The 12,895-nt window shown below is 41.4% G+C and overlaps 1 long non-coding RNA gene across 1 annotated transcript in view; it reads right to left on the reverse strand.

Annotated features, from left to right (window-relative positions):
• LOC142083932 (uncharacterized) overlaps window positions 1-12,895 on the reverse strand; it is a 56,108-nt gene that overhangs the window by 41,996 nt on the left and 1,217 nt on the right. Inside the window, exon 2 of the long non-coding RNA XR_012674186.1 lies at window positions 9,001-9,163. This is a non-coding gene — a long non-coding RNA (uncharacterized LOC142083932). The remainder of the gene's footprint in view (window positions 1-9,000; window positions 9,164-12,895) is intronic.

The raw sequence follows: 12,895 nt of genomic DNA on the forward strand, positions 1-12,895 counted from the left end.
ACATCTTTATGACAGATAGTTTCCTTCAGAAGTTTGTGCAGCACCTAGCATAATGGGCACCTTGCCCCTCATTAGTTCTTCTTGGTGCTACCATGACACAAACCTATGTTTTCGTGTTAGAGGTGAAGGTTCTATTTCTTGAATGGGTAAAATAAAGCCTGACTGTGTATCTGGACAGAATGAGGAGAAAAGCAGATGGTGGTTTCTTGTTAAACAAGAAGGAGGAATTATTTTCTGCTCTAGCCAATATATAATGAGGCCTTCCAGTTCTTCCAGGGGCTCATCTTTCCAAATACCACATAGATTTTCTCTGTAGCCCAAGAACTTGAGCAATAATCAGTGTAGTGGAGCTGGAGATAACCCCATAATTGCAAGTTTGGCCAGCTTACCCAAAGCCTTCACCACAAACTTTATGAAAAATACTGCTCACCATTTACATGAAAGTTGCAGTACACAGAGTATGGTACTTTTGACAGGGTGACTGAGCTCCATAGCTGTGGAGTAATACTTCAGATGATCCTATTGGTCCTTTGGTCATTCAATATATAGGTAACTGCATTTCACATAACACTCTCCGAAGGTAGACAGAAGATGACTATGATTTCTGGTAATGAAATGCCTGGGGAGTCTCCTGCTACACTTGGAAAGAAGACAGAAGAAAAGTGGATTGCAAAATCCAAATGCTATGGTCTTGGCTCCCTGACATAGGTCAAGAAGAGGTTGTTTGGAAGTTGACCACATATTTCAGATCTAGAAATCCACACCACAGGACCAGAAGTTTTGAAAGAACAGCTTTGTTACCCATGGTTGTTTTTCTAACTTCAATGTTTTTCCTTCATCCTGCTCTATAATCAGGATAGAATTTGACCTTGTATATGAAAAAATGTGCCTTTCAGTGGGTGTTTAAATTAGGTGATTATTCTTGTGCAAGTCAATTGGGAAGGTGTCTAAATCCACTACATGTGTTTTTTTACGTGTGCAGAAATTTGGTTTAATGAATAGGAACATCAGGCATCTGGAGTAGATAAAAATCTATGGTAAGGATCTGAGAAGAAACTTTTGCCTGTGCTGCATTAGAACTTACATTTATATGAAACATCACCAAGATCCTGCTGAATGGGAATTTGTCTTGTCATTAAATTGACTGCTGGTCAGTGTAAGTTATGTTTTTCCTTTCTGCATAATCTGAAGAGAGTAAAAGCCTCTCACAGCTCCGGTTGCAGAGTTCAAATACAAAAGCTCATGTTTTCAGCTCTCTGTATGTTCTTGGGACATTCCCCAATGGATCAGCTATTTCAATGGCCATCACAACACCACAAAGCTCCTTGCTTCCTCTTTTTTCACTTCTGATGAAACTTCCTCTATCACACAGAAGAGCTAATGGTCCAGATTTTATCAACAAAAGCATTTACATTTCAAAATAATGAGACCCACTCAGCTGGTAACTTGTTAATTAGTTCTCAAGCATTCTCCCTTTATCCTCTTGTGCTGCAGCTCCAAATAGACATGGCTGCAGTCGACAATCCTTCCAATTATTAAGGAGGTAACTTCAGCAAATGTTATCTCGGAGTCCTATCTTGCTCCAGGCTCAATTTACACCAATCTGTTGATTTCAGGAGAACTACTCTTGATTTACCTAAGGGTAAATGTCTTTATGTATCACACTGTCTTACTTTTCCTAACAAGTTTTTGCCTTCTATTTTTGCATGATGAATGTCTGCAAAGCAATTACATGTCTGAACTTAACGTTCTCTGCCCCTTTATTTTTTAACAATGCTCTTCGTTCACTCTGGAGCTCCTAATACTTGAGGTCAGATTCACATTTACAGAAAAGCTAGTTACACCACTTCATAATTCAGTGCCATTTTTTTCTTGATTCTCACATGAAGGTCCTTCTACCCAGCTATACAAAGGTACCAGAATATAAATAAGAATCTGTCCATTAATTTTTTTCTAGCACCCAGATACTTGCAAGTGAGGATGAATGTAAAGAATGTTCCCGATTTCTGTCCCTGTACTAATAAAATCAGAAATACGTATGTTGGGTTTCACAGTCTTCCTCAGCAGATTCCTTAACAACTGGAAAACTCCACCAATTAGTCCCTGGCGCAGGATATGCTTCAGCTGACCTGTTGGCAATCAGTTGCTCCAGAGCCTAGATCGATTTTGTCCTGTGTTTATCAATTCTCTGGTCAGAAAGAACAGACAAGATCTTAAAGACAAGAAAACATTTTAGGAAATAAAACCAGGATGTTCTACTCAGCACACAACTTCCTCCTATATCCCAATTTTGCAAGGCACATAAGTGTGTGCTTAACTTCAAGCAGATGATTAATCACCTCTTTGGCAACAGGAAGTCTTTCCTGAACTGGAGGCTATATCTTCTCTTCTGCGGCTCTATAGATGGGTGCCTCCTTTTTGCTGTTTTCTTTTTCTTTCTTCTTTTTTTCTTTCTTCTTTCCCCCCCCTTTCCCATTTCGTCCTTTTTCTTTTTTTCACCTTTCCCCTTTTCTTTTTTCCCTGTCATATATAAGGCATCTGTGCAAAGTTCTTCTCTTTCCTAAATATGGTGGGTGGGTGAGGAGGCAATTATTTAAATAATAAGGTGGGGGAATAAGTTATAAAAATATCAGCACATTCCCAACTTTTTAACAGGAATTTGTGCTTTTGAACTATTTCAATTTCTCTGGAAGCCTGAGGACTAAGTACACATAAGACTGAACCTGGCATTTTTATTGATGTTTGTTTTCTATAAGTGAACTACTTAACTATGTTTTTGAAAACCATAAATTAGCACCAAGGAGCCGCAAGTAAACAAAACAAAACAAAAGAGGAAGAAATGAAACTGCCATGCAAAACTTCATCCTTCCTAAGTCGCCAGGACGTCTTTTGAATACCCATCTGATTTTAAGTGTTTGTGACCATGGCAAAAAATGTTCTCACATGTTGCAAATGTGGAAAAATGTTGCCAATACTTTTAAAATATTTTAATAAATAAGTCTCATGTTTTAATCAGACATTTAGAGCCTGCATGAGTTGCCTGTAAAGCCAATGCGATGATTCCGATTTTCACAGAAACGTGATCCAGCCCTAGGGATGGCAGAAGTTGTGATTTTGGATCTAAGCTCCAGGGAACAAAATTCCAGAAATGTGATTCATGAACTGGAGGATCTCAGGTTGGGTGTATTTCACCTGAAATACTTGAAAGGAGTCTAATCACTTTCTTAAAGATAATCTCATGTGCTTATAAGGGTTACTTATGAAGGTTCATTCCATCGCAAGGTTTCCAGCTTGATAGTCCATAGGAAGCATAAATCCTGAAGAATATCACTTGATAGCCAAACTTGTGACAAGCAGTGTACTAATTGCCTGTATCTGCAAAAACCACTCATCTGATTAAAACTCCCTGATTAAATACATGGTTCCCTAGAACAAAGAAAAGAAGTAAGAACCGGGAAATGGGGGCTAATTAATTAAATATTTTTTCATGCTACTACTACTTCTTTTCTTCCTGACTCCTTTTTTCTGTACTTTTAAAAAATATTCATCCTGCTAGAATAGTCTATCAATAGCACAAGCTTTCACAACAGATTAGCCCAGAGGGGACTCTGATCCACTTTCACTCTTAAGACAAAACTTCCATTGATACCAATGAGTTTGACCCTGGAATATGCATTTGTAGATGACTTGTCAGAGCTCAGCTTTGCTGCCCACTTAGCGTGATGCACACCATGCACCTATTTACTTAGGACCCAGAATGAAAAGTGAGAGTTACAGAAAATCTGTTCTGAACTACTTCAGTTTAATTTGGATATTTGTGGGATTCAGTAGAGAGCCAGCAAGACTAACCTAGTTATGGAATAAGAACATTAGCCATTGCAAGTCAGGCTCTGGCCAAATTATTTTTCAAATACAAATCATCTTTGTTGTGACTATGAATATACAGGGGTCTTTTTTACTTTTTCAGGACGTTTGGAGGCTCTGTCCCTACAAAGACTTCTGCCCATGTTTGACCTAAACCACTGTGGAGTAGCCCCCCGCCCCTCCCCCACCCCCAGCTTTAATTTCTTGATTTCAGCATGTGCGAAGTGTAAGGTTAAGCAGCTTAGGGATGCTTTGAGGCATTCTGGTCTATCATCTGTACAATGGTGTGGAAGTCTTCTGCATACATCCACAGAAGCAAGAAAACAGCTGGACTATTGCTATAACAGTTCTGCGAGAGGAAGATACAAAGGGGAACAGCAGAAGGAAGAATATCTTAGAAAATATTTCAGTATAATATTAGGGTGTGAGGTGGGAAGGTAGAGAAGCAGGCTATAATAAGGCTATAAGATAATCTAGTCTTTAAAACCTATTATATGTTGTTTGTGATCACTGTGAGTTACTCAGAAAAAACCTCCTTGCTCAGCCTAAGGCTCTGAATATCCTTACTCGCAGTTTTATGGCTTGATCACTAGCTTCTCTGTTTGATTTTGTATTTTTTATAAGAAAATTCCTCCTTTCCAAATTTTAATATTGGCAAGCTACTCTTTGGTATGCTTCTTACCCAGAGGAGGTTGTTCAGTGTTATGCTGCGGTCCCTTTTATTTACTCCTAATATATAGTTGCTTCCTGTCAGCCATTAGCAGATAAATATTTTACTATCTGGTTTTCTTCACCTACTAAAATCTTATCTATATAGATCCAGTGGTGTCTTGCAGCTGCAGAGTCCCCTTCCTCCTCCTCTGTGACCTAACCTGTCCTTGCTCTAGCGATTATAGTAAGTATTACAATATCCATTGTTTTTTGACACTCCCTCATTCTTCAGAAATACCCATTACGTCAAGTTCTCCTTCCACTGTCATACACTCTGCTTTCACCTGTTATTATTTTCAAGCTTGTGGTATGCAGACATTGATAGTATTTATTTTTGGCCATCTACCTATTTTTAAACAACTCTGCCTAGCTCCCTACTTCAGAATATACCACTGTGATTTCAGTTTAGTTATCCTCAAGGTCATCCGTCATCCCTGTTCCCATCTTTTAGAACTGGATACACAGTCAACATGCTGATGGGGGGAAAAGAAGGTACGTGGAAATGCAGGCACTCTTCTATCTGAAGACTTGACTACCCACAATGCGCTGCCTGATCCTGCATGGTGCGATGAGGTCAGAGCTGTGTGGCTGCAAACCCCTTTCCATAATTAGATCAGGGCTGCATTTTCCCTTAGAAATGCTCCCTCTTTATCACCAAGACATTTCGAAGCTCGCTTCTATTTTTTTCTTTTCTTTTTTTTTTTAAAGCAGTGGGACAGCTGGTTTTTCCTAGCAATTTTTTCCCTGTCACGAAAGTGATAATGAAAAACAATTTCTACTTTGATTTTTTTTCAGCTATTCCATTACTGATATTTCCATTGGCTCATTGGAAACTGTGAGAGAGGGTTTGATTCTTTTCTGTGGAAAGAACATGGGAAAACCTTGTTAGGGTTTTTGTAGAAAAAGAACAGTTTTTCTTTTATCCAGCGTTTTGCTTGCAATTTTGTATAACATTTCCTTGAAAATACACGTCCCAGTTTCCTTTTAAATTTCTTTATTCTGTTCTGCTACTGAAAAGGCTGCAGATGGAAGGGGGGAACTAGGAACTCCCCGTGTCAATCAGCTCTATTCATTCAATGGCTGTATTTATTAGTTTCATTAAAAACATATTGAGCAGCCCCGGTTCCTCAGTTCTGCACGCCTACACAATCCCGACTGCCTTGCTGCCCCCTTGTCAGTTAGTGCTCTATCCTGAGGCCTCTCTCAGCTTGAGATTCCACATGAAATATGAATCCAAGAGGATATCACATGTTTTTAGGTCTTGCTGGAAAGATTTCACACAGCTTGACGGGTGGAGAGGGGGCTGGGGGCGGTTAGATGAGAAAAAAGAAGTGCTCGAGGTGGACTGACAATTAACTTTTTTAAAAAAAAAAGAGAAATGGAAAGAAAAAATCTGTGTAAAGCTTGGAAAATATCTCCATTGTTACCGCCATTTGGTAATCTGTGACATGAATGTACATGTAACATCTGACCAGCGTTTATTAGTCATAAACTATGGTTTTGTAGGAAATATGGCACACTGGGCTGTCATCATACAAAGGAGCAGTTCTTAGAGAAGACTGTTAATTTGCTACATTATTAATGCTGAGGCATGGACCGGTCCCCTGCAGAAAATGTTATGCTCTCTATATGCCTCCTCCTGTTCTTATTAAAATCAGAACTATGTGAAGAGCAGAACCGTGGCAGGAGACTGCTCCTTTTGGGGCCAAAAGAATGGGTGCCGACAGGAGTATTATAATTAGATTGGCTGTCTTTTAGCACTTTTGTTGGTGTTTTATTAAAAAAATCTATTTTATTGTATGACAAAATAAAAAAAGTTTGGCATGAATCAAAAAATCTCCATACTCAGGACTGAGAATTAAGGTTGCAGTCTAAACTCTATTTAAGTTGAAAACCTGCCTAGTAGCTTTAACGGTCTTTAGATCAGACACCAGGCTAGGGTTAACTTTTCAGAAAAAGGAATTTTTTTCTGTATTCAGCCCTGAAGAGTGATCCATAAAAATCTATCTGCTCAGACACATTGAAACTTAACGTCTTCCTCTCTTTGGAGATAATATCTCTTTCCAAAACCATCAGATTGAATGACTGCTACCTAAATATCCTAATTTCCTTTTTCCTACCCTATATATATCTATGGACCATGAACTTTAATGCCTGCACCCTACAATTCTCCAAGAAAGGAAGAGACTGGAGTATGCACTGATGCTCTCAAGCACTCCCAAGAATATATAGCATACAACCTCTTCCATGCGTGTCTTCTTTTTTCTCCTAAGCGGGTCACAGTGTATTAGCACTGATCTCAGAGTTTCTTACAGAACCATGGTACATTTTTGTCTTTTATGGCAACAGAGATTCAGGGATACAGCAAAAAAAAATCTGCTTACTACCAAACAAATAATATTTTTAACAGTTACTTCTCCCCCTCAAAACATTTGATCCTCACAGTCACCCTTGACAAAGAATTCCTAGTATTGCTTCCAGTTTCCAGATGAGAGAGTACAGGTGCACTGGCATCACAAAATATGTATCAGTATCACATGGCATACACCAGTATGGCCTCAGCCAAGACTCCTTGTGCTCCCTTAAATTTACATGTCTTTCTTTGTGAGAAAAGAAACAAGTCCTACTGAGATGGAGAACTCATCCAGTTCACAAGCACATGCTTGGTCCTTCCCAGAATACACACAGCCACTGTGTGATGCATCACACAAATCCAATAAAGAATACAATAGAGAATGCAAGGCAGGGAAGGAGAACCGTGGTAACGCAGTACTTTCATCTACTGTATTTGAATATCATGGTGTTGCCACTGAAGGTATCACTTCATGGTTTGGCAATCAGCTAAGGAAAAGTTGGCGTTTAACAGGATATAACTTGATTGAAGGCAGTATTAACCAGGAATGACATGGTATTATAGACAGATTAGCAGACAGGTGAGACCAGGGAAGTCAGTCTGGGGCCTCCGTCTCTTTGGAATCTGATAATCTCATTAATGCAGGTACCCCTGTCTGGTAGAGAAATGCTATCATTCCTGGTTTAGGGAGTTGTTGGGAGGTTAAAGCCTCCCAATACCAATAAAGATATTTAGGTATTGAATTCCACCTGTGAATTTGGACCAAAGTGATGGTTTTACAGTGTCACAGGAGTATCGGGCTTGGCAGACAAGGCCTCTTAAAACCATACTAGTATTACACTCAGAAGAGCTTTGTTCCTCTCCTACTCTCACATTGCTTAAGTATAGGGATGAGGGTAGGAGAATGTTCTTAAGGATTGTGTTATGGTACCACCAGGAAGGTCAGGAGGGAACATAAGAACTTGAATATCCCTAAATATATGTGTGTATACACAAGTATAAATACACACATGTGTGGGGGACAACACATAAAGAGGTAATCATGCTGATGGTGATTACCTGTTCACTCTGACAGTTGCCAGCACACAAAATAGATGTTAGTCTGGTTCTTAATAGATGTGTATCCACCTCCACAGCTGGCAATGCTTGGCACAGCTAAAGGCAGTTAGCATCAATAAGCCTCGAATTTAAGTGGTGCAGAGACTGTTTTAGTCCTCCATTTCAAATAGTTCTTCTGGGTCAGGTGTGAGGCACATGGCATGTGAAGGAAGAATCATAAACTTCCTTCATTTATCTAGTATTTTCATCAGCCATAACTTTTCCCAAAACAAAGCAAAACTAAAAACATCATGAGCAGAAAGTGATTTTGGCATCAGACTCCTCTTGTTTTCAGTTCCATCACACTGTAAGGTAATTGGCACCATAATCAGACAAGTGAAAATTATGGAGCTGTCATAGGGTCATATGCTTCTACTGGAATCATGGATTTTTCTGAAACCATTTACAAATTATTTTCAGAAAAATCAACAAAAATAGTAATGAAGTCACTCCGTGCCTTAGAGAAAATTGGTTGCTGTACTTATAATAGAGGGTATTGTAACCAACTGCTACAGTTACATGGATTTGGTTTTGGTCAAGGAGAGATACCTTTCCCAACTTGGTGTCAAAGTCAGCTCAAGTCCTCTGTAGAGTAGGCTGTAAATTCCTAGAATCTGGATTTAGCACAGAATGAATAACAGATGATAGTTCAAACTGTCCTCCTTGGGTTTGGCTAATGGCAGTAAAAATCCTCTCCCCACTGCTTATTGCTAATGTTTGAACTTCTATTAAGTGGACCATCTCTACTCTCCCCATGGAAAGAGGAAACCAGCATTAGCCTTTCACAGCAGAATCACCCAGGCAAAATGTCTTACGCAGATATTAACACCTTGCTGTCTGTCGGCTAGAGCCATGGAGCAAGTGAATTCCATGGGCATACTATACTTGTGCTACATAGGAGCATACAGAGGAAAAAGGGGTGCACATCACTAAAACTAAACTAATACAAGATGATGACATTTAGTTAAATTTACCTAAAATGTCTGCTGTGGTATAGGTACAATCTGGCACTTCCAAATCCTGGTACAGCTCCTCGCCATACAGCTCCACTAACATCTTGCTCTATTTGAGACAAAACTTGAGTTGAGGTTTTCTTTGCATGTTTTGTCTTCAGTGTCCTCTTCATCCTTTTCTCTTCTGTAAAAAAAAATAAATCAAGAAGGCATTTAAATCTGAGTGTATATTTCTCTATTAAATTGACACAAACATACAGGCAATTTTCTCAGAGTTGTTGACTATTTTTCATCTGTTCAAGCCGCTTCCAAGCAAGTCCTTCTGAAGAGTGAGGGATGAGTAGCCAAAACCGTTTTGACACAGTGACTCGCTGCCAGTGATTTCCAATTAATTAGGGGCACATTCTCCCCTTGGTATGTGTACAATGTAATTCCCACTAACATCAAACAGAAAACTGCCCTCCTTAAGTTTGTCAGGCAGCAACTACCCAGGGGCTGGTCTTTTGTTCAGGGGCTGAACAAAATTGCTCAGCCTGTGGATGTTTTTTCGCCTGCCCACCATGGTGGGCCAGCTTCCTTCTGGGGCATGCGCTTACCTCCCACTGCCTGGTACCACCAAGCACATGCAGCAGCAGGGGAAGGATGAGGCCTGCCCAGCCTGGCGGCCATCCCGGCTACTGCTGGCACAGCCACCATCTTGAAGCTTCTGCGCCGTGGCAGACATCTGAGGCACCAAGCCAGAGCGGCCTGGCTGCCAGGGGCTGTGTTCAGAGAGCAGCACAGCTACCTTCTCACCCCACAGATCAATTAATTTTGGGCAACACCTGATCACAGTGACACAGCCCCTGTGAGCCCGCAGTGCTCTCCTCAACAGACAGCTGTGGTCATCAAAAGAGGCCAACAGCAGCTGCCGGAGGGAATGGCGCTGTGTGGGAGTGCTGGCGGCATTCATACGGACAAGTAAACGCACCTGGGGCCTTCTCTGGCCCTGAGGCTGACTGGCTCAGCATGGCTTATGTCTCACACTACTAAAATCTCTTACTTTTCCTCACACAATCTCCCAAAACAGTGCCCATGTCTGGGCTGCCATTGGGCACCGGCTAGCCCTGAGCCACACTCAGGTGGTGTTGCCGGGGGTGTCTGACAGGGCCATACCAGCAATTTAACAGTAGGCACAACTGGGCTATGGCCCTGTGGAGTTTAATAATGAAAATGTGACCCGTGGATGCCTAGGTGGCTGGTTTTTACCCATGCCATGGCTCAGGAGGGCAGGCACCCAGCATCAGAAATGATGAGAGAAAAGCAGACGAGGGGTTAATAGCAATTCCCACCATGAAGAACATGGCAGCATTGTATAATTCTTTGGTTACCAAGAAAACCCTCATGGCTCAGCAGAAAGCCTGGCCAGCTTTGCAAGAGGGACCCCAAAACAGTGAAGTATGGGATGGGGACAGAAGGATGACAGAATCACTGTACAGGGAGAGGGCGGCATGGCTTCCATGTGCCGGGAAAGGACCCACCTGACAGGAGGAGAACATTTCCTCCTGCACTTCCCTTCAACCATAAAGCTCCTGCTGTCGCTGCCACAATTTCCAGTTGCTCAGGCACTGAGCAGGGCTGGCGCTTGCAGTCGATGCCAAAAGGTGCCCGCGGGGACAGGCTGTCGGGAGACCTGAGGGGAGAGAGGCGCCATTTTGAGCGACCCCGTGCCTCTCCTCAGGGCCTTGGCCGGGTAGCGGCGCGAGAGGCCCCCGCCTCGGTCCCTGCCCCTCCGAAGGGCAGCAGACTGTCCTCCACGGGGCCGGGGAGAGCATTTCGCCCCCTCTCTCCTAATTCGGGCTGTGCTGTGCTGGGGCCCAGGCGCAGCGCCTAGCTAACTTTTTAGGAATGGCGTCTCTGAGCAAGGGGAGGACTATACCTGACAAGTACATAAATTCCTTGGATGTTGTACCGTTGACTCACCAGTACGTAGTTATATTCTCTAAGGTGCACAGTGACTCAGACACAATTTTATTTCTTGGGTCTCTGAACAGTGATCACTTTAGTTCTCTGTAATTCATCCTTCACAATGAAGAAAATTTAATTTATCATTTAATAATAATTTAATCATTAAATATCAATTAATCAGTTAAATGTAAAGGGGTGATGATAGTCTTGGGCTAAGAAGGGAAACTGTCGTCTGGCAGCATAAAAACCTGAAAAAGGAGAGGGATGAGGAGGTTCAGAGTGGGCTGAGAGGATTTAGGGAAATGTTTGCAAGATAAGCTTCATAAAAGAAAAGCAGAAGAGAAACAGTTAAGATTTATTAATAACAGTTAAGGTTTACTAATAACAGTTACCTGGGATTTCAGGGTGTTTGTGGAGTAGCCTTGGAGCTACTCACGTGAGTTTACATGGGGATAAAGATCTGTAGCTGAGACCTTCCATTCTGTGCCACAGCCCATGAACCATATTTAGGCTATACTCTGGCAGCTCTTGCTGCTTCCCAGAGCATTAGGCGTTGTCCTGATTACGAGGACTGTGCCCTCCTTCCTATTCCAAATTACCTTCCTTGTAGCAGTTCTTTCTGCACCATCAGCTAGCCACGGTATTTCAGGGTCACAGGAAAGAGGTAGAAAGAAACGTGTATTTTAGCGACCGAAATATTCACCTCAGAGGCCAAGGTTCTCATGACTGAATTTTAGGAACTTGTATTTATTTTGCAGCTTTCTGTCAAAAAGACAGAAAAAAAAAAAGACAGAAAGGATAAGAGGCTTTTGTTGAAGGGCAGGAAAGTTCCTATTTCTCAAAGATCCTTCCTGAATATCCCAAAATACTTTTTAAATGGTATCACTCAACCATACTTCTCTTTACTTATGAGATTAGAACTGCTAGGTTTGCTAATATCAGCTAGACTGGATCCTGAGGGGAAAAGTGCCTTCTGATTACCTCAGTAAATTAGAAATATTAGATAGAAGCCTCGGACCAGAAGTCATTTACCTGGATTGGGACTCTGGTTCCTAGTCCATACTCCTTATCATTTGGAGAACTCAAGTTGAATTTGAGATACAACTATCCTGTTCCACCTGCTTGAGATGTTTTTGTTAATTTTGCACCCCTAAAAAGTCCAGGGGAAATCCAGCAGATAGAGGTAAATTTGACTCAGTTTGGAAAAGCCTCCGAAACCCCGAGGAATTTCAAACTCAAGATCAAGTAGGCACAACACAGCTTCATCTTCCTCAGTTTTACTGCCTCTCCATCATTGAACATTAACCAGCCAGAACATAAGCAGACAATGAATGTGAAACCATGCGCAGGGGTACATGAGGAAGAGTCTCTGAAAATAAGATGTCCCTCTTATGGTTTCAGACAAAATATCTCCAGAAAACTGAAGTCAATGAACAAGCCATGGCCACAGAAGGCCCCTAGAAGCAATAGTTCCAATAACCCTCATCAGCTCTCAGCACCACATGATGAGGCACACGAGCTCTCAGTCAGCAGACATGGCTTGCAGCTGGGCCTTCGGAAAGACTTCCAGCCAGGTGGTCAGAAATTGTTCATGAAAAACTGTTTATTTCATATCAAAACTGATTGACATCTTTAAAAAAATAATTAAACCCAGAAGTATTACAAATATTTGTAAAAAGCACTAAAATAGCATAATCCTGGTGGCAAACCCTCATTTCATTCACCTTTAATTCTGCTCTCATTATTTACTCTCACTAGGAAAAGGTGAGGTAAAGCCAAAAATTAAAAAAAAAAAAAGAGGGGAGAAAAATCTACATTTGTAAGTTTCATAGGAAGTATTTTTCTTTTTTCTTTTTTCAGCTCAAGTAGCTTGGAAAAGAAGATACTTGAGGAAACTAATGCACCTGGCAACCTCCTCTGTTAGGGTCAGCTGCCCACCAGATAGCCACGTGTTGCAGAGTCATGCCTA

This window comes from Calonectris borealis, chromosome 6 (genome assembly GCF_964195595.1).
Source record: "Calonectris borealis chromosome 6, bCalBor7.hap1.2, whole genome shotgun sequence".
Lineage (NCBI taxonomy): Eukaryota > Metazoa > Chordata > Aves > Procellariiformes > Procellariidae > Calonectris > Calonectris borealis.